The sequence below is a fragment of the Nyctereutes procyonoides genome, unplaced genomic scaffold (genome assembly GCF_905146905.1).
Source record: "Nyctereutes procyonoides isolate TBG_1078 unplaced genomic scaffold, NYPRO_anot_genome, whole genome shotgun sequence".
NCBI classification, from domain to species: Eukaryota; Metazoa; Chordata; class Mammalia; order Carnivora; family Canidae; genus Nyctereutes; species Nyctereutes procyonoides.
Window position 1 is genome coordinate 67,472,407 of NW_026575051.1, and position 22,424 is coordinate 67,494,830.

The 22,424-nt window shown below is 41.6% G+C and overlaps 1 pseudogene; it reads left to right on the forward strand.

The window, feature by feature from the left end:
- The first annotated feature begins 13,500 nt into the window (after positions 1–13,500).
- LOC129513084 (cell division cycle-associated protein 4-like) lies at positions 13,501–18,864 on the forward strand (annotated as a pseudogene).
- Positions 18,865–22,424: the final 3,560 nt, after the last annotated feature.

A 22,424-nucleotide genomic window follows, 5' to 3' on the forward strand; every position in this document is an offset into this window, starting at 1 on the left:
TGGGGCTCAAACCCAGGAAGGACCCTGGGATCATGACCTAAGCCAAAAGCAGATGCTTAACTGACTAAGCAACCTAGGCACAAGTGGTAGTTTATTAAAGATAATTACAATGTAAAATCTGAAACCAGTAGCACTGAGGTTTTCATATTCTATTATCTAAAAAACCAACATTGGTCTACCTTGAACTTGAATGTATCTTTTTCTCACATTAATTTGTGACCTCACACATTAGTCATTTTGAAAATGTTTCCCAGAGTTTTCCAGATCTGACAAATGTTGATACCTTCTATGATTATAAATATCATAATTTATTAATATCTCCATGGATCTCATCAGGAAACTCTTTAAGAATTGGGAAGATACCAAGCTCATGGTGTCAGGTAAGTTTTTCAGAATACTAATTTTTGCTTGAAAACTGAACTATTATCATTGATAACAAGTATCAGCTCTTTTCCTTGAAGTAACAATGTCACTTTGTTCATTTCCTTTTTTGTCTTTAAAGATTTTTTTTTTAATTTTTAAGTAATCTCCACACCCATTGTGGAGCTTGAACCTACAACTCTGAGATCAAGAGTCACATGTTCTACTGACAACCAGCCAGGTGCCCTCACTTCATTCATTTCTAAGAAAATTCCAAATACCCAAGTCTGAATAATCATAGTTTTTCAGGCAGCTGTTCTTTCAAGTAGAAATAATAGTCTGTGATGGCTACTTTAGCTCACAGTTCCAGTCATTACACAAGTGTTTTTCTCAAGATAATCATTGTCTTCAATATTCAGCAGAAGTGCTTTCTCAAAGTACTTGTCACGCAAAATTATTAAAAAGATACATACTCTAGAGTCAAGATTTAATAAACCTAATTGTTATGTTTCATCAAGGACGTTTCTATAGAGACTGGCATTTTCTTTATTGAGTATGGTGGTGAAGAATACAATGACTATTAGTACAGTTTGGTGCCACTATCTCATACTTGTTGAAACACCAGCAATTTTAACCACCATTGATTGCTTTTGCACCATTATTAAAACATCCACACCGCAAAAAAAAATAAAAAGTAAATAAAGTTTTAATGTTACTATGAAAATACTTTTAACCTGGACACCTGGGTGGCTCAGTGGTTTAGTGCCGCCTTCAGCCCAGTGCGTGATCCTGGAGTCTGGGGATCGAGTCCCACGTCGGGCTCTCTGCATGGAGCCTGCTTCTCTCTCTCCCTGTGTCTTTGCCTCTCTCTCTCTGTCTCATGAATAAATAAATAAAATCTTTTTAAAAAGAAAAAAAAATACTTTTAACCATGTAGACTCCCAGAAAGTGCATTAGGATTGCCTAGGAATCCATGGACCATAAGAACTTCTTGGTAAACAGCTAGTGCCCTACTTCGTAAGTTCCCTAGGCTGCTGTAACAAAATATCACATAGTAATTGGCTTAACCAACAGAAATTTATTCTCCCACAGATCTGGAGGCTAAAAGTCTACAATCGAGATATCAGTAGAGCCATGTTCCCACAGATGTTCCTTCTATCTTCTGGTGGCCCCAGGCCTTCCTTGACTTATGGCAGCATAACTCCAATCTCTCAGTCCACCTGCACATGCATGGCCTTCTCTGTGTATTTCTGTGTGCTCTCCTCATTTTATAAAGACATGAGTCATTGGATTTAGGGCCCACTCTAATCTAGCATGAATTTGTAGGGGAGGAAAAAGTTTTCCTTGACCCTCTTAGGGTCCCTAGCTGGGTCTATAACTTTTACGTGACCCAGGAGAACTCCATAAGGAAATAAAGATATAGAAACATACCTGAGATTTTTATGCTAGATTTGTGAAGAGCAGACAGTTGTAAAGGTATCATAAGTTAAAGAGAATAAATGTAGGGACGCCTGAGTGGCTCAGTGGTTGAACATCTGCCTTTGGCTCAGGGCATGATCCTGGGATCCGGGGTCAAGTCCCACATTCGGCTTCTTCCAGGGAGCCTGCTTCTCCCTCTGCCGGGGTCTACGCCTCTCTCTGGGTCTCTCATGAATAAATAAATAAAACCTTAAAAAGAGAGAGAGAGAAGCAATGTAGTAAAGTGGGGGAAACTCAGCAAAGCCTGTCTGTTCACATTCTTCTTAGGGTCCCTTTGTTTTCCTTCAGAGATAAGGATACTCCTTTCCTCTGGGTGCAGGGAGGCCACCTCTCACCTGAGTGTTTTATGATCTGTTTCAGGGGATGGGAGGAGGTGGTCAGGATGACTTGACTGATTCTAAGGTTTTCTCAAATTTTTTCAACTTAAAATAGTCAGTATGCTAGGGTGCCATATTTTGGGGTAATGTGTCCTGAATCCTATCAACCTCACCTTAACTAATTACATCTCCCAAGACCCTGTTTTCAAATAAGGTCACATTCTGAGGTTCTGGGTGGACATGACTTAAGGAGGACAGTAATCGACTACTTGACTACTATACCCATCAGTATTCCCTGCAGGAAGGTACCCCCATCCTGGAGCTGCTATGAGTGTTGGCAGCTAAAAGTTCACAGCTGTCCTTTCTCTAGAACCAGAGAATTGCCCTTGACAAAGAGAACTATTTGATCTAAGGAAGTGGTTACCGCCCCCCCCCCCCAGAGGCCACTCACAGTTGGTCTTCTTGCCTCAAGGCAATAATACCTTTGTGGTACAAGTCATACAACAGAGGTCCCCTTGGGATAAGGCTGAATAAAGCTAGTCTCCAGCTGAGATGACAATCTGGCTTAACTCTTCCGCCTACACCATACTACTTCCCTGACTGCCTTTCTTTTGAGAGCATCAAGTAATTTTTTTTTAAGATTTTATTTATTTATTCATGAGAGACACAGAGAGGCAGAGACACAGGCAGAGAGAGAAGCAGGCTCCTCTCAGGGAGCCTGATGCAGGACTTGATCCCTGGACCCTGGGGTCACGCCCTGAGTCTAAGGCAGACGCTCAACCGCTGAGCCACCCAGGCATCCCTAAAATAATTTCTGAATTATTTTTCACCTCTCTGATTGGCAAATATATAATGATTGCTGATTTTCACTAAAGATAGAGAAATTCCATAATGTTATACATCCTTAGTGGGAAGATAAACTATTAATCTTTCTTGAATGCAGTTTGGCAGTTTGAATTTAAAAATTTAAATATATATCCCCTTTAGCCTAACAATTAAGAACTCTTAAGAAAGTAAGCCCAGGAGGGGCCCTGGTGACTCAGTCAGTAAGCCTCTGCCTTCGTCTCAGGTCAGGATCCTGGGAGTCCTAGGATGGAGCCCTGTGTCAGGCTCCTTACTCAGTGAGATGTCTGCTTCTCCCTCTCCTTTCTCTCCCTCTCCTTCTGCTCCTCCCCCCAACTCATGCTCACATGCTCTCTCTCCCTCTCTTAAATAAATAAAATCTTTAAAAAGAAAGCCAAAAAAAATAAAAAATAAAAAGAAAGCCAGCCAGCCCAGGAAAGGGGGCAGGGGGGAAGTAATCCGAAGCAAGTGTGCAAAGATAGATGTACAAAGATGAACATGACAATGGTTTTTATGATAAAAACAGTTTAAATATTGGCTAAATAAGTAACAGTATTGTATTACACAGTCTCCAAATTTTATGACTGCTTGAGTCATCAGCAACAACACTACCTTCTTCAAAACATTTTTCTAGGATAGTGCTTCCCAAACATTAATGCACAGGGGCACCTAGGTTGCTCAGTTGGTTAAGCGTCTGACTCGATGTCCGCTTGGGTCATGATCTCAGGATTGTGGAACCTAGCCCTGCGTGGAGCTCTACACTCTGCACTCAGTGGTGAATCTGCTTCTCTCCCTCTCCCCTCTGCCCCTCTGCACATGTTCTCTCTCTCTCTCAAATAAAACAAATCTCAAAAAAAAAAAAAAAAGTGCTGGGACACCTGGGTGGTTCAGCGGTTGAGCATCTGCCTTCAGCTCAGGACATGATCCTGGAGTTCAGGGATCAAGTCCTGCATCAGGCTCCTACATGGAGCCTGCCTGCTTCTCCCTCTGCCTCTCTCTATGTCTATCATGAATAAATAAATACATCTTAAAAAAAAAAAAGTGTTGATGTACAAAGGAATCACTGGGAAATCTTGTTAAAATACAGATTCTGATTCAGTAGGGCTAGAAAGGGGCCTAAGAATTTGCATTTCTAACTGCACCCAGGTGGTGCTGATGCTGTTGATCATGGGCTATACTATGAGTAGCAGGTTTTCAGAGCCTGTTAACCCTGGAGTGATCCAAGTAATTACTGTATCAAAGCTATGAAATTGAGTATGTGCAATATTTCTAAAGTTGCCAACAAAATAATCAATTAATACAATTCTGCAGTGAGTATAATACAACTTAGAGAATCCTGAGGCCTCGCTTCCTGTGTGTAGCAGGCTTATGTGCTTCTCCACATACCCCCCAACCAGGTGGTTCTTTAGATAAGTTGGGGGGAAATCCAGTTAATCAAAATACCTCATTTCCTAATCACGTCTGTTAAATTCTTTCAAACCTGCCATCCTTCTGGATGAATTCAGCATTCATACAGCTGGCTCATGGTACCCTAAGCTCCAATTATGATTACCTCCCTGCATTTCAGCTACCATGCATGACAGTATAGAAGATTAGAGACACAATAACCCTCTAATATAAAATAATAATTCTCAATGAAATCAAAAAAATCTATTGAAGTACGAATCTAAAATATTAAAAAATTAAGGAATATTCAGAGACGAAAAACCAAGTGAAAGCAGGAATCTGGAGGAGTAAACAAGCACAAAAGGAAGATTGTATGGGGCTTGAGGGTATCTTCTGAACTCTAGTGAGCTCAGACCAGAGTTCTAATGGCTATGAAGGGTGTAGGGACAGGAGACAAACCCAAGATTCCAACTGAGGTAAGGAGTCTAATAGATCCTTAACCCAAATATACATACACAAGTTAGAGCACAAAGGTTTACACTTTTATCAAAAAAAAAAAAAAAATCTTCCCTGTACCAGAGGATAGCAAGAAAACTTATATGTCTTGATCTTGAATCTAAACAGAAGGGGGGATAAAGCTACTCTAATAATTTGTGAAACACAAGCATAGGTTCACGGCCCAATTCAAATGATCTGTTGTTAGAAGACATTTCTTCATGAGTTGCTCAAGTTTCTGCACATCTTGTGAGCAGAGGCACTGACTGTCTTTGTTCCAGACTATCTTTGCAATGGTTTATGTAGTGAGAAGTCTTAGAAGATACTGATGGTGTCTACCTCTGGACAAAAAGGTAGGCATCCTTGCTGCCCATTATAAAATATGCATGTTCTGTAAGTTCAGGGTTCTTATCCTGTAATGCAACCCACTGCATACATGTCACCTGGCCTGCTATGTAGCCCTGTGGGAATTGGGCCTTAGGGAACCAACACAAATGCTGACACTCTGGCTACTGCTATTGCTTTGAGTAATAACCTGTACTTGATCTCTGACCCACAAGTAGTGTGTCTTCTGCCAAAATCCATGCATTTAAAATAAATCCATGCCGTTATGGCAGGCTAACAGTAGCAGGGTAAAATCTCAAATCTTTCACACTTCTTAATATGTAGGTGGTACCACCAAACACCTTATGCTTAGGGGTGCCTAGCTGGCTGTCAGTAGAGTATATGACTTTTGATCTTAGGATCATGAGTTCAAGTGCCACATTGGCTGTAGAGCTCACTTTAAAAAAAAAAAAACAAAAAAAAACACTTTTCTGTGAAAATAAAAAAAGAAGGGATCCCTGGGTGGCTCAGCGGTTTAGTGCCTGCCTTTGACCCAGGGCGCGATCCTGGAGTCCCGGGATCGAGTCCCGCGTTGGGCTCCCTGCATGGAGCCTGCTTCTCCCTCTGCCTGTGTCTCTGCTTCTCTCTCTCTCTCTATGTCTATCATAAATAAATAAATAAATAGATAGATAGATAGATAGATAGATAGATAGATAAATATTTTAAAAAAAGAAAAAAAGAACCTTATGCTGAAAATATAATTTAAGTTGGTCACACCACTAGACAGCTAATACAGGTCTCAATTTATGATGGATAATGTCCCAATATACCCACTGCAAATTGAAAATATTGTAAGTTGAAACTGTATTTCATACACCTACCTGCGACGCCTGGGTGGCTCAGCAGTTGAGCCTCTGCCTTCGGCTCAAGGCATGATCCTGAGGTCCCAGGATCAAGTCCCATGGAGCCTGCTTCTCCCTCTGCCTGTGTCTCTGCCTCTGTGTGTGTGTGTGTGTCTCTCATGAATAAATAAATAAAATCTTTAAAAAAAAAATACACTTACCTACCAAACATCATTACTTAGCCTAACCTACTCTAAACATGCTCAGAACCCTTACATTAGCCAATACTTGGGCAAAATCATCTAACAAAAAGCCTGTTTTATAATGAAGGTTGAATATCTCATGTAATTTTTTGAATACTAAAAGTAAAAAACAGTGGTTGTATGGGTAAGAATATTTTCTTTTTAAAAAATTTTAAAAATTTTTATTTTTATTTAAAGTACAATCTACCCACCCCCAACATGGGGCTCAAACTCATGACCCTGAGATCAAAAGTGTCATTCTCTACTACCTGAACCAGCCAAGTGCCCCCAGAATAGTTTTAAGTGTATTGGTTGCTTACCTGTGTGGTCAGGTAGCTGAATGGGAGCTGCAATTCACTGCCATTGCCAGCATCGCAAGAAAGTGTATACCACATAGGGCTAGCCAGGGACGAGACTAAAATTCAAACTACAGTTTCTGCTGAATGCATATCACTTTCAATAAGCTGACAGTGAAAATCAAAAGAATCCTAAGTCAAACCATCGCTAAGTTAGGGACCATCTGTATAAACATCTCTCTGGAAGAACTCAGACCTCAAACAGTTCCCATAGATAATGTGCCAAAGAACCATGAGCTTTTAGTGAAGTCATCAAACACACCAAATAAGGTACTATGAATTAGAATCTGTTTCACAAAAACTTTAGATAACTAGAATTATCATTAGATACAGAGTACAAAATAGGTATGTTTAATATCCTTAAAGAAATAAAAGATTGAAAATTGGAATAAGAAACAAGAGGCTGTTAAAAAAAATGAAGTCTAGTTTACCAAGGAACCAGATAAGACATCTAGAAAAGAAATATATAATTGTTGAAGTTGACATTTAATGTATGGGTTAAATAGCAGTAGAATGGCTGCTGCAGGGCGCCTGGGCGGCTCGGTTAAGTGTCCAGCACCTGATTTAGGTTCAGGTTATGATCTCAGGGTCATGGGATTGAGCCCCATGTCGGGCTCCAGCTTAGTGCAGAGTCTGCTTGAGATTTTCTCCCTCCTCTCCACCCTCCCCCCCAGCTCGCTCGCTCGCTCTCTCTCTCAAATACATAAATCTTTTTTAAAAAAGAAAAATGCTGCTGCAAAAAGAATGAGTACACTGGAAACTAGATCTGAAGAAATTACCCAAAATGTAGTAAAGAGCAAATATGAAAGCAAGATTAAAAGCGGTGTAAGAGGGATCCCTGGGTGGCGCAGCGGTTTGGCGCCTGCCTTTGGCCCGGGGCGCGATCCTGGAGACCCTGGATCGAATCCCACATCGGGCTCCCGGTGCATGGAGCCTGCTTCTCCCTCTGCCTGTGTCTCTGCCTCTCTCTCTCTGTGACTATCATAAAAAAAAAAAAAAATTAAAAAAAAAAAAAGCAGTGTAAGATAGAGTAAAAAAGTCTACGTATGTTGAGTCCAGAAGAAAAGAGAAAGAATGAAGAGGCTATATTAAAAATTATAATGGCTTAAAAAATTCCAGTATTGATCAAAGAGACTGTACTAGTTTCCTATCACTATTGTCACAAATTACCACAATTTATCATTACCAACAACACAAATTTATCATCTTACAGTTCTCTAGGTGAAAAGTCCAACTCCGGTCTCTAGGCTAAAATCAAGATGTTGGCAGGGCTACATTCATTCCTTCCTGGAGTCTCTAGAAGAGAATCTGTTTCCTTGACCTTTTCCAGCTCTTAAATGTAGCCTGCATCCTTGGCTCATGGCCCTCTTCCTCTGTCTTCAAAACCAGCAACAGCAAGTCAAATTTGTCTCACATCACATCGTTTCTGACCTTCCTTCTGCCTCCCCCTTCCATATTTAATCAGTTTTGGGATTATATTGGGCCCACCTAGATAATCCAAAATAATTTCCCTGTTCTAAAGTCATCAGATTAGGGACACCTGGGTGGCTCAGTGGTTGAGCGTCTATCTTTGGCCGGGGCCGTGATCCCAGAGTCCCTGGATTGAGTCCCACATAAGGCTTCCTGCATAGAGCCTGCTTCTCTCTGCTTGTGTCTCTGCCTTTCTCTGTGTCTCTCATTAATAAGTAAATAAAATCTTTTAAATAAATAAATAAAATCTGTAAAAAAAATTGAGTCATCAGATTAACACTCTTAATTTCATCTGTAGCCTTAATTCCTCTTTGTCATGTAACAACATATTCAGGGATTCTAAGGATTAGAACATGGACATCTTTGAGGGACCATTGTTCCACAAATCATAGACTCTACATGTCCTAGAATACCAATCAATTTTTTAAGATTTCAAGTAATCTCTACACCCAGTGTGGGGCATGAATTCACAACCCCAAGATCAAGAGTCGCATGCTCTACCATCTGAGCTAGCCAGTGTCCCCCACCATCAATTGTAAGTAGAATAAAAAGAATGCCTATCTAGTCAAAATCTGTACCAAACATGTCATAATGAAACTTCAGAATGCCAACAACAAAGAGACAATAGGAAAACAGAGAGAGGAGAGATTTCCTGTAAGTGGTCAATAATTATAGTTGACCTAACAGCTAAAACTGAAGTCAGAAGATAGAAGCATCATATATATCTTCATTCTGTTGAGAAAAACTAATCGTCAACCTACACTTATTTAACCAAAAATTATACTTTTAAGAACAAGTGGCAAATTTACTAATTAAGTGTAGACTCAAAGAGACTTTTCCACTCAAAGACTCTGAGGATGTTCTAAAGGGCAAACTTTAGGCTGAAAGAAAGTACACATCAATCTGAAATTCAAGAAGGAATGATGAACAATGAACTGCAAAATATGCATTAGCCATACTTTTACTACAATATGTTGTGTAACAAACCACACCAAAAACTCAGTGGCTTACCAACAAGCATTTATCCTCATGCTCACTGGGTCTGCAGGCCCACTGTGGTTTAGCTTTTCTAAGTTGACTCAGCTCTGCAGCAAGTCTGAGGCTACAGATTGGGCTCAGGTTTGCTCCTGCCTCCTTCAGGGAGCAAGTGCTGAAAGGGAAGTAACTATTACTTAAGCAGCACATATGTCTCCCACTAGATCATACCTTGGGAAATGGAAGGAGCATTTCTTTTTTCACGGTCAAATTATGTCATAATGAGATACTGGTAGCTAGTACTTTGCCTAATACCAAGTGGAAATTCAAAAAGGTTTTGCTAAAGAAATTCATAAACCAACCATACTTGCCATTACGAATTATAATTATAAATTACATAAAAGAGCCCAGCAAGTGTTAGGTACTCAGTTTAATATTATTAACCACATTAAAGGAGAGAGGGAGGGGCGCCTGGGTGGCTCAGTCAGTTAAGCGTCTGCCTTTAGCTCAGGTCATGATCCCAGGGTCCTGGGGTCCATCCCGCAATGGGCTCCCTGCTTAGCAGGAAGCCTGCTTCTCCCTCTACCTCTACCTGCTCCTCCTCTTGCTTGTGCACAGTTGCTCATGCTCTCTCTTTCTCTCTCTCTCTCTGTCAAATAAATAAAATCTTTAAAAATAAATAAAAGAAGAAAGAAAGAGGAATAAAGAGAGAGAATGAAGTTTGATCGATTTTTAAGGTGAATATATCTAGGCAGACCGCCTCTCCTCTGCTATCCTGCCTACTGCTCCTCTGTGGTGTATTTTACATCTGTCTCCTTTTAAAAAAATAAAGTGAATATATCTACAATGAACTATACTTACCTATTAAGCCTATTAATTCATTCAGCCTCTGGATAACAAAATATTTATAAGCCTTATATTTATAAAGTGTTATTGTTATGATGGCCTTTTGAAAATAGCTCTACAAAATACAAAGAGACATTTTTTTTAAATTCATAAGTTATTCATCTGCTTCTATATTTGAACCTCAGATGTTTTTTTAAAGTTTTATGAGGAGTTCTGAAATTGGATTTTATAAATTTACTTTGAAATATGACTGTTTATGCCTGAAGGTTTTTTTTTTTTTTTGAAATTAAAAACAGTTTGGAAATCTTATTTTGATTTTCTCTAAGCAAGAGGTTTTTTTAATTTAATATTTGTATAATATCTAGATTAAAGCTACCTGATTTCTCACAGAATCACTGAATGTGAAGGTTTTCCCTCTCTAGCCCATTCCCCCTCCATTCATCTTTCACAAACATTGCCCCCCAATAAATCTATCACACTCCTAATTCCTTTTTGACAGCTACTCCCTGGAGAACCCAGTCTTCACAGGCACTGACCATATTTTCCTTACACAGTAAACAGACTTTCAAGAAGGGAATTTGGGGATTGGGTTGCTCACCTAGTACAGTATAAATGAAGTGAAATTAGGATATTAATAATCCTTGCAGGACTGCTTCATGGGTTTATGGGCCTCATGCTCAGAAGGGCATCATATTTTATGTTTTTATCTTTGAAATTGTGTTTTGTAAGTGAAGCTCAATAGGGCAATGAAGCATTTCTGTGAGCAACAGAAATACACTGGTAGGGAAGGAGGCAGCACATGCAGACAAGGGTTCAGACCCATGGATACAGCAGACAGCCTGAGTATTGAGCAGTTGACCTGGCAGCCCAGTGCTGCACCCACCTTTGCCTGGGCTGGGGGGTCTGGGCCCCGACTGGTGTTGATGGGCGGCATTAGCACAGATACTAATTTTCTGGGCTGAGTCCCCAGACAAGAGCTGGCCAGCACTCTGGCAATAAACACTATCCACAAATTATTACAGAATGAAAGTGTGCATGTGGAATATGTAATAAAGCATTTCAGGGAGTTACCAAAATTCTTAAGTGAGCTTAAATTCCAGAGGTTTGAAAATGACTTTGCAAAGCAAGTACTCACAATTTTTACAAATAATTTAAAGATTGTCACATTTAATGGAAAAGAACACTTCTCATATGAAGCTGTAGGTAAGCAAATTATCAAGGAGGAAGAGAATTTGAAAATTAATTTTTTCCTTTTAATTGAACACACAATAATAGAATGCATAAACAGCCATCTTGAATTATATACAAATCACAAAGCCACTTTCAATTTCTCATATGACCGTTACAAATTATTGGAAATGTCAGAAGAAACATTTAAATGCCATTGCATAAATTTACATTTACAATTAAATACAGGCTTACAAGAAGCTGATATATATGTAGAGTTAAATCTTTTTTTTTTTTTAAGTTTTATTTTTTTAGTAATCGCTATACCAGGGGTATCTGGCTGCTTCAGTCAGAAGACCCTGCAAATCTAAATCTCAGGGTTGTAGGTTCAAGCCCCATGTTGGGTGAAGAGATTACTTAAAATGTAAATTAAAAACTTAAAAAAAAAAAAACCACTGTACTCAATGTGAGGTTCATACCCTCATACCCATCAACCTTGAGATCAAGAGGCACATGCACTTCTGACAGAACCAGCCATGTGCACCTTAAATCTTTTTAGAAAAAATTATTTCATGTGAATCATTAGCTCTAGGTGAATTAAAATATACATTTCACGGGTGCCTGGCTGACTCGGTCACTGGAGCATGTGGATTTGATCTTGAGGTTGTGAGTTCAAGCCCCTCACTGGGCATAGAGCCTACTAAAAATATATATATATACATATATAAATATATTTATAAATAATATATAACCTATGTTATATATTTTCAACATAAGTAATCAGAAAATCACCCCAATGTTGTCAAAGTCTATGAAATACTCTTAATAGCTCCAGTAACAGTTGCATCAGCAGAAAGATCCTTCTTGAAATTTAAAATTATCAAAAATTGGGGACTCCTGGATGGCTTAGCGTTTAGCACCTGCCTTCTGCCCAGGGCGTGATCCTGGAGTCCCGGAATCAAGTCCCACATCAGGCTCCCTGCATGGAGCCTGCTTTTCCCTCTGCCTGTGTCTCTGCCTCTCTCTCTGTCTCTCATGAATATATAAAATCTTTTTTTTTAAAGTAAATAAATAAAAACTAAAATTATCAAAAATTATTTGCAATCTGGCATTTGCCAAGACCAATTGATGTTACTTTCAATTATAATGATTAAAAATAAAGTTGCTAAAAGTATAAATTCTGATGACCTAACAAATGAATTTGCAGGCAAGCAAGCCAGGAAAATCTTATGATTAATCAAGATATCACATTAATAAAGTATTCATTTAAAATTATGACACCAAAAATACATTTTTGTAATGGGCAAATTTATGTTGTTATTCATGTATCATTGCCTCCATTTTTTTTTTAAGATTTTATTTATTTATTCCTGAGAGACACAGAGAGAGAGGCAGAGACACAGGCAGAGGAAAAAGCAGGCTCCATGCAGGGAGCCCGACGTGGGACTCGATCCCCGGACTCCAGGATCGCACCCTGGACTGAAGGCAGGCGCTAAACCACTGAGCCACCCAGGCTGCCCGCCTCCGTATGTTTTATAAATAATAAAATACTTTTAAAGGATAAAGTCTTATATTTTAGTATGACACTTGTTTCCTTCTTTTTTATTGGTTCCCTGCTTTTTATGTATTTTTGTATTTTTTTAAGTCTGTTTTTTTTTTTTTTAAGATTTTATTTATTCATGAGAGAGGCAGAGACATGGGCAGGTGGAGAAGCAGGCTCTGATGCGAGGAGCCTGATACGGGACTCGATCCCAGGACCCAGGGATCGTGACCTGAGCCAAAAGTAGATGCTCAGGGGATCCCTGGGTGGCGCAGCGGTTTGGCGCCTGCCTTTGGCCCAGGGCGCGATCCTGGAGACCCGGGATCGAGTCCCACGTCGGGCTCCCGGTGCATGGGGCCTGCTTCTCCCTCTGCCTATGTCTCTGCCTCTCTCTCTGTGTGTGTGACTATCATAAATAAATAATAATTAAAAAAATTATAAAAAAAAGTATATGCTCAACCACTGAGCCACCCAGGTGCCCCTATTTTTTTTTTTTTTAAGATTTTATTTATTAGAGAGAGAGAGAGAGCATGAGCGGGGGAGGAGAGGGAAGGGAGAAGCAGGCTCCCCCCTGAACCTTCTAAGTAGGGCTGAACTAACAAACTATGAACTTTTGAGTAAATGTTTAATCTCTGTAAGCCTCAGAAAGGAATTCCTTAAGGAGAAATCCTTAATAAAAAAGCTAATACCACCTGCCTCACCAGGTTAATGGAAAGAATAAATGAAAGGATATTTGGCCCCCGCGGCCCCGCCCCTCGGTCGGCGGCGGGCTCGGGGCTGGGGCCGGGGCTGGGGCTCGGGCTGGGGCCGGGGCTGGGGCGCGGACGGCGGCGGCCGGCGGCCGGCGGCCGGGGCTCGATGTTTGCACGAGGGTTAAAGAGAAAAAGCGCCGAGGACGGGAGGACGCGGAGGACGCGGAGGACGCGGAAGGAGGCCTGGCGGGCACCCAGGCCACGCCTTCCTGCAGCCTGCAGCGCCGCCAGTCGCTCCCGGACATGCCCCTGGTCAAGCTCCAGTTGTGCCACATGCTGGTCGAGCCCAACCTCTGTCGCTCGGTCCTCATGGCCAACACGGTCCGGCAGGTCCAAGAAGAGGTGACCCAGGCCGGGCCCTGGCGGGTGGTGGCACCCCGTGCGGCCGGGCGGGCGCCGCGGGACCGCCGCGTGTCCGCTGAGGTCCTGTGCGGCTCGGGGCGGGAGCAGGAGGGGGAGCGCCCTGCCCCTGACCTGGGAGACGGCCGCACGCCAGGCCTGGCCCCGGGGTGGCCGCGGTCCCATCTGCACAGGCCCTGCGGAGCCCGCAGAGCAGCCTCCGGGAAGTGGACAGCTCTCGGGAGAACCCAGGAGGCTTTCAGAAGTCACTAGATCAGATCTTTGGAGCGCTGGAGAGTAAGACCCCTGGCTCTGTGGGCAGCTCCGACTACCACCCCACCTGGGCGCGGTGCTCCCGGGGATGCGGGGCAGCGGGCTCCAGGCCTTCACCTCGGCGGCCACCCCGCCCCGCGGCTCCAGCTGCAGGTCGGATCTGGGCGAGCTGGACCACGCGGTGGGGATCCTGGTGGAGGCCGGAGAGGGCCCCTGTGCCCCGATGGGACACTTCACGGATGGGATGGGTTCGTAAGGCGTCCACAGTGCTTGGCCCGGGGGTGCTCGCTGCCGTGCATCTGCGAGCCCAGCGCCTGGTTTGTCTGTGATGAGGAGAACCTTCCAGAACAACATCTAGTCGCCCTCTCCCCGCTTTCTTCCTCAAGGGGCTGCGCGGTTTTCCATTGGGCTGGTCACCCAGGCCGGCCGCTGGTGTCCTGCTGCAGCTCCGTGACCAGCCTGGTTTAACTTTAGATAGGTGAATTTTTTTTTAAATTAAGTTTTATATGTTTTGGGCAATATTTTGTCTTAAGATATATTTTTTTAACTTTTTATACTTTTATCTTTCTAGATTTTTTCAGCTGTTTTCTTCAAAGTATATTTTTTTCTATGAACATTTTCTGCTGCTACATTAGAAACTTATAACCTAAACAGTTGCAGTCGGTGTATTTCTTTTTATAAGGTCTAAATAAGGACTTTCTTACACGAGGCTTCACTACATTCTGTGTAGCGTGTTTTCTCTTTATGTTGGGGTGAGCCTTCTCCTCGTCCTGCTGCAGTCAGAGCACCTTGCGCTGCCCACCTCTTATTCCTGAGTGTCATTACCACATCTGCCGTGCCAGCCACGTCTCCAGTGTGGACCTCGGAGGGTTTTATTTATGCCTATTTGTGTGTCAGTGTTGGAGGCGAGGCTCTCCGGCCCCCGGGGGCCTCAGGCGGTGCCTTCAGGGGCTCTGACTCCCGACTCCCGGGCCCCCTCCTGTACGTGCCCTGCCACCGTGGAGGCCCCTGACTGGCGTGGACATTGATCAAGGGAAGCTCATTAAAATGCGGTGAGGAGGCGGGGGGGTGGGGGGGGCTCTCCCGCTGTCCCACTGGACATCAAGGATCGTAAGTCACAGGCCCAGCAGGAGAAGCTTCGGCCGGAGAGTTGGTTCCAGGCCCCACGGGAAGAAACCCACGAGAAACGGCCAGAGATGAGTCCCTGTCACCCTGGACTCCCACTTCTCGCCTGTGGACTCCTGTTCAAAACAGCCCTTCCAACTCCCTCCCTTCTCCATAAATAACGTTCCTCTCATTTGTTGGCCTTGCCTCTGGTTCTGCCATAGTGGGTTGCAATTCTCTTATTCCTGAATAAGCCCATTCTGCTGGTAAAACGGTCAACGCTCGCCTGGCCGCTGGACCCACGTTTACTGGGCTGGCGTGCACAGGCTGCCGGGTGCCCAGGGTGTGGGAAGGGCGCTGTCTGGGGACCGCGGGCCTGCAGAGTGCCACGCTTGCTCTGGGACGCTGGTGCTGGGACAGAACTTCGAGGTTAAGTCTAGAATTAAATTTGGACACTCACTACATGTGACCTCCCAATCCCCGGGGCCGTTGGTGGGGTTGGTGGGGCAGTGCCACCTAAGTGGGCTCTGGGGTACCTGCACGCTGACCCCATGACGCTGTCCTGGACGCTAGGAACACTCAGACCTTTATTTGTTTCACTGGTTTACATGTAAGACCGCACTCTCTCCCCACCCCTGCCCCACTCCTGCTTCTGCCTTTCCTTCCTTACCCAGCCCTTGGCCAAAAAGACCTGTTTCTTTCCAACATGTGACCTTTCCTTAACATCAGCCATGTATGCGTCTCTATTAAAAATTATCCATCGGGATCCCTGGGTGGCGCAGCGGTTTGGCGCTTGCCTTTGGCCCAGGGCACGATCCTGGACACCCGGGATCGAATCCCACGTCAGGCTCCCGGTGCATGGAACCTGCTTCTCCCTCTGCCTGTGTCTCTGCCTCTCTCTCTCTCACTGTGTGACTATCATAAATAAATAAAAAATTAAAAAAAAAAATTATCCATCAAACCAAAAAATAAAAAAAGAAAGGATATTTATATGAAGCTGGATGTTAAAATGTAAGTAGTCATAGACCTAAAGATCATTATCTCAATTTTATTCTATGTAAAACCTTATATTGAGTGTTTACTATGTGCTGTGTACCCTTCTAAGGGCTTTATGTCTATTAAAGCTTGAAATTAATTAACGCAAGGCATAATAAGATGCCCAACAACTAATTACTTACTGTGAAAACTCTACATTAATTATCTCATTAACTCTTCAAAGCAACTCTAGCAATTTACTACTAATACAGTCTCCATTTTGCAGATCAGAAAGCTGAGGTTAAATAACTTGTAGAGGATCACTTACCCAGGAAGTAGCAGAGCTGGGATTTGAATACAACTACAATGCTAGTCATTTTGTGTGCAAATTATGTGACCTGGGAATCCTGAAAGCTTTTTTCTGTATTTTGTGCTCAATTCTGTAATATTCCTGTTAACAAATAATTTATTTGGAAGTATTGGAAATATAAGCCAAACTTACTTATTGGATGATATCATAATACAAACGTAAATATCATTCTACATTTTTATGCACAGCTAGCTATAAGTTAAAGTATGTTAGCTTGTCAGCTTCATTATTTCTGGTCAAAGACCACGTTTTTCCCAGTTTCTCTAATGGGAAAGCTTACCTAGGACAAAGTTAGTAACAGAAATTCCTGGGCCCCAGTCAGGACTCAATGATACATGAATTCATGAGTTTTGCCCTTTAAAATAATGTAGTTTATTTTTATAAATTTAGGTGTTTTGTTTCTAAATGCTATAAGAGAAAAGGTTTTTGAGATTTTTAAGCCCTTTTCTGTGATTAATGCATTGTGGATGTGGGTGGATTTTATGCTCAATAAATGAGAAGCCAAACTACACTTAATAAACTTGTAACTCTCTAGTTCAACATTTTTAAGTGTTAGAGGCATTTTCATGTACCATACAAAATTTTTATCAAAAGAATACAACTAAAGCTCATGGGAAGTTGTAGAGCGTAGCAATTAATGGGGAGGGTTCTGGAGAAAGAGTGTCTGGATTTGGTTCTGTAGTTCAATAGCTGTATGACTTTGGCTAACTGAACCACTTTCTTCTTCTTTTTTTTTTTTTTTAAGTTAACTCTATGCCCAATGCAGGGCTTGAACTCACTACCCCAAGATTGATAGTGGCGTGCTCTATTGACTGAGCCAACCAGTGCCCCCTCCCCACCCCACTTTTTTTAAAAATTAAACTTAGTTTTGTTTATTATTATTTATTTATTTAAGATTTTATTTATTCATGAGAGAGAGAGAGAGGCAGAGACACAGGCAGAGGGAGAAGCAGGCTCCATGCGGGGAGCCAGACATGGGACTCGATCCCAGGTCTCTAGGATCAGGCCCTGGGTTGAAGGCGGCGCTAAACCGCTGAGCCACCCGGGCTGCCCTATTTATTACTTATTTATAAAGAACAGACATTTATCATCTCAGTTCTGGAGGCTAGAAGTCTCGAATCAAAACATCAGTAGGGTTGGTTTCTCCTTAGGCTGTGAAGAAGAATCTGTTCCATGCCTCTTTCCTAACTTTTGATAATTTGCTGGCAATCTTAGGCATTCTTTGGTTTGTAGAAGCACCACTCCAATCTCTGGCTTGGTCTTTACATGGTGTTCTCCTTGTATGTCTCTATCCACGTATCCCTCTCTTTTTTTTTTTCACTTAAGTATAGGTAATATGCAATATTATATTAGTTTTAGGTATACAACATAGTGATTCAACATTTATATACATTACAAAATGATCACCACAATAAGTCTAGTTATGATCTATCACTATATATAGTTCTTAGAATATTATCCACTATTTTCCTTATACTGCACTTTACATCCCTGTGACTTATTTCATAACTGGAAGTTGGTATTTCTTAATCCCTTTCACCTATTTCACCCATTTTTCTTGCCCCTTTGACAGCCATGAGTTTGTTCTCTGTATGAATCTATTTGTTTTGTTTTGTTTTTTTAGATTCCACAATACAAGTGAAATCATACAGTATTTCTCTTTCTCTGACTTATTTCACTTAGCATAATACCCTCTAGGTCCATTCATGTTGTCACAAATGGCAAATTTTCATTTGTTTTTGTATTTGGTAGGAAGTTTTAAAAATTTAACTCCAGTATAATTAACATCAATGTTATATTAGTTTCAGGTGTACAATATAGTGATTATACATTACTCAGAGCTCATCACAGTAAGTGTATTCTTAATTCCCATCACCTATTTCACCCATCCCCTCATCTCCTCCCCTGCAACCACCAGTTTGTTCTTTATAGTTAAGAATCTGGTTTTGTTTTGTTTTTTGTCTATCTCTTTTTTTCCTTGTATATTTGTTTTGTTTCTTAAATTCCACATATAAGTGAACTTGTATGATATTTGTTTCTCTAACCAACTATTTCACTTAGCAAGATCCATCCATGCTGTTGCAAATTGCAATTATTTTGTTCTTTTTTTTATAGCTGAGTAATGTTCCATTGTGTATATATATACCACATCTTCTTTATCCGTTCATCTATTGGTGGACAATTAGGTTGCTTCCGTATATTACCTATTGTAAATAAGCTGCAATTAACATAGGGGTGTTTGTATAACCTTTTACTACTTGTAAAGTGGAGATAATGGCAATATCTACTTCTTAAAACCTAAGTGAAATAAAGCATGTAGTGTTTAACATGACTCCAGGTTGTATAAATTAAGCAGCCAATAAATATTAGCGTTATTCATATATATTAGGCATATTAAATTTGCCAGGAAAAAAAGAAAAGTTACACTAGACAAAGAATAGAGGCTGAATATGCAAAAATAAATAACAGTTATAGCTCAATTTAAAGAACAATACACTTTTTTTTTAGTTAGCTCTACACCCCCTTTTTAAAAAGATTTTTTTTTTTTTTTTTTTGGAGAGAGAGAGCACACAAGTGTGAAGGACAGAGGGAGGAAGAAAATCCCATGCAGACTCCACACTCAACAAAGAGCCTGATGGTTTGATCCCAAAACCCTGAGATAGAGACTTCAGCTGAAACCAAGAGTTGGATGCTCAACAGACTTTGCAACCCAGGTGCCCCTACACCCTTTTAAAAAAAAATCCTCTCTCCAACCAATGTTGGCTCAAACTCAGGACCCTGAGACCAAGAGTCATGTGTTTTTCCAAGTGAGTGAGCCAGGCACCCCAATGTCCTTTTTTTTTTTTTTTACCTATTTGAGAGAGAGCATGTGCGTGAGTATATGAGCAGGAGGGAGGGGCAGAGGGAGAAAGAGAAGCAGACCTCCCACTGAGCAGGAAGCCCAACACAGGGCTCAATCCCAGGACCCCAAGATCCTGACTCGAGCCAAAGGCAGATGCTTAGCCAACTAAGCTACCCAGGTGCCCCCCCACCACTTTTTTTAAAGATTTATTTATTTGTGAAAGAGAGGGGTGTGGGTGGGCAGAGGGAAAGGGAGAGAGAGAATCTCCAGGAGATTCCCCACTGAGTGCAGAGCCTGATGCAGGGCAAGATCTCACAATCTGAGCCAAAACCAAGAGTCAGATGCTGAACCAACAGAGCTACCCTGGCACCCCTTTAAAATGTGTATAAATTGGGGCACTTGGCTGACTCAGTCAAAAGAGCATGCAACTGTTGATCTTGGGGTCATGAGTTTGAGCCCCACATGGGGTATAGAGATTAATTAAGTAAATAAAACTTAAAATTGTGTATAAATTGATTAAAGTCAAACTGAGAGCTGCTGTTTAAAAGGGAATTCTGGTAAATTCTTCTTTAACATGATGGATTTTCTAATATGTATTATGTAGCTATTCATATTTAGACTTTCTCCCCACCTCCCTTAACAGTTGGGAAATACTTGTTTTGTATCTCATAAGCATATCAAATAAAGGCTCAAATTCTAACCTTTTCTCAAAAATAAAATGTGACAATAATAAGTGATTCAAGGAATTGATGATTTGGATCTCTATACTCGTTCATTTTTATAACAAACTGCTTATGGAAACCTCACAATATCATTTAAGAGTCTCAATTTCAACAAGTAAGACATGGGGCACCTGGGTGGCTCAGTCAGTTAAGCATCTGCCTTCAGCTCAGGTCATGATCACAAGGTCCTGGGATCCGGCCGCACATTGGGGCTCCCCAGGCTTAGTGGAGAGCCTGCTGCTCCCTCTCCCCACCCTCCACTTGTGCTCTATCTTCCTCCCTCTCTCTCTATCTGTCTCTCAAATAAAGTCCTTAAAAAAAAAAAAAGACCTAACAAAATGTCATAATAGGTACTCAGAGAATAGTTGTTGAATGAATGAATGATTGAATTTAGTTAATTCATTCATGAGTACATAAAAATAATAGCTAAACCTAAAAGTGTTCTGGGAAAAAATAAGACTACCAGAAAAGGTTGTAAGTATAAGTAACTATATCATTCTTCAACTACTTGACTTTTTGGACTAGCAGTTGAGGTTAGGAACTCTCTATTTTGCCTCTCTGTATCAACATAATATTGCAGCTCTTTTATCATATTGTGGAATGGTTATAAACCAGCACAAAGCTCAAGGTTGTGTCATCTGATAGGCCCACTGCACAACTGTACCCAGTGTGTTACTTAGCAACATTTCCCTGCTCCCCTCTCTCATTTTCTGTTGGGAAGCCTGCTCAGGGGAGGTGGAATTGGCAGGGGTGAAGGAAAAATCCAGTGATTGATACTTTATGTCCAGCCACTATGAATGGCTTTGGGTTTTGAGTGGTAATTTTTGTTTTTTCTAGGTTTTTTTTTTCTTTAAGTATTAGATGCTTTATAATAGACAGTTTACTCCAGGGACGCCTAAGTGGCTCAGTGGTTGAGCACCTGCCTTCGGCTCAGGTCATGATCCCGGGGTCCTGGGATCAAGTCCTGCATCAGGCTCCCCAATGGAGCCTGCTTCTCCCTCTGCCTGTGTCTCTGCCTCTTTCTGTGTATCTGTCATGAATAAATAAATAATTTTTTTAAAGTTTACTCCACAATGGAACATGCAGAACAGAAACATGTTTGACTGGAATAGGGTTCTATAGCACTAGCGATGCCACACCTTAATTGCTAAAGACACCGCTGTGGAGAAACAGTTGACACTCCCCTTCTCACACGTAGGGTTACAGTTAAGCAATACGCTACTTCACACCAGAGACTGAATTTAAACGGGCTATAACTAACTTTTATGTGGGTCAGCAAGGTACATGAAAAGGAAAATAAACGAGTACAAAGGAGAAGGGAATCACTTCTTTCCATATAATTCCTTGGTGGAAGTATAATGTGAATGGATATAATAAATGCTCCTTCAGTGTAATTATAATTCTAAGTGGCTGAAGTATATACATTAAACCAGCCTATTTGAACAAAACTGAGCTATAATTATAACTGTAATACTTTGTTCACATAATTGCTTTCTTTCTTTTTTTAAAAAAGATTTTATTTATTTATTCATGAGAGACACAGAGAGAGGCAGAGACACAGGCAGAGGGAGAAGCAGGCTCTCCATTCAGGGAGCCCGACGTGGGACTCGATTCCAGGACCCCAAGGTCACGCCCTGTGCCGAAGGCGACGCTAAACCACTGAGCCACCCAGGCTGCCCTCATAATTGCTGTCTTTAAAAAAATTAAGCTTTAAAATACTCATTGGTGGGGATCCCCGGATGGCTCAGCGGTTTAGTGCCTGCCTTCCGCCCAGGCGGAAGTCCCGGGATTGAGTCCCATATTGGTCTCCCTACAGGGAGCCTGCTTCTCCCTCTGCCTGTGTCTCTGCCTCTCTCTGTGTGTGTCTCTCATGAATAAATAAATAAATCTCTAAAAAAAATACTCATTGGAAAATTAATAAAAGTAATAATTAGATCAAGTGAAGTGATTACTTCCTTAAATATTGTTTTTCTTAGGAATATTCTTAGGGAGTGGCACCTGGGTGGCTCAGTCCATTGAGTGCCAGACTCTTGGTTTCAGCTCAGGTCATGATCTCAGGATCCTGGGATTGAGCCCCACAGCAGGCTCTATGCTCAGTGCAGAGTCTGCTTATCCTTCTCCCTCCTCCTCTGTTCCCTCATTCTCATCCACTCTCTCCCTCCTCTCTCAATTAAATAATTAAAACATTTTTCAAAAAAGGAATATTCTTAGGGAAAAGTAAGCTTTTAAGCAACAAAAAGGTTATATTCAAATTTTTTAAAGATTTTATTTATTTATTCGTGAGAGAGAGAGAGAGAGAGAGTGAGGCAGAGACAGGCAGAGGGAGAAGCAGGCTCCATGCAGGGAGACCAATATGGGACTCAATCCCGGGACTCCAGGATCACACCCTGAGCCAAAGGCAGGCG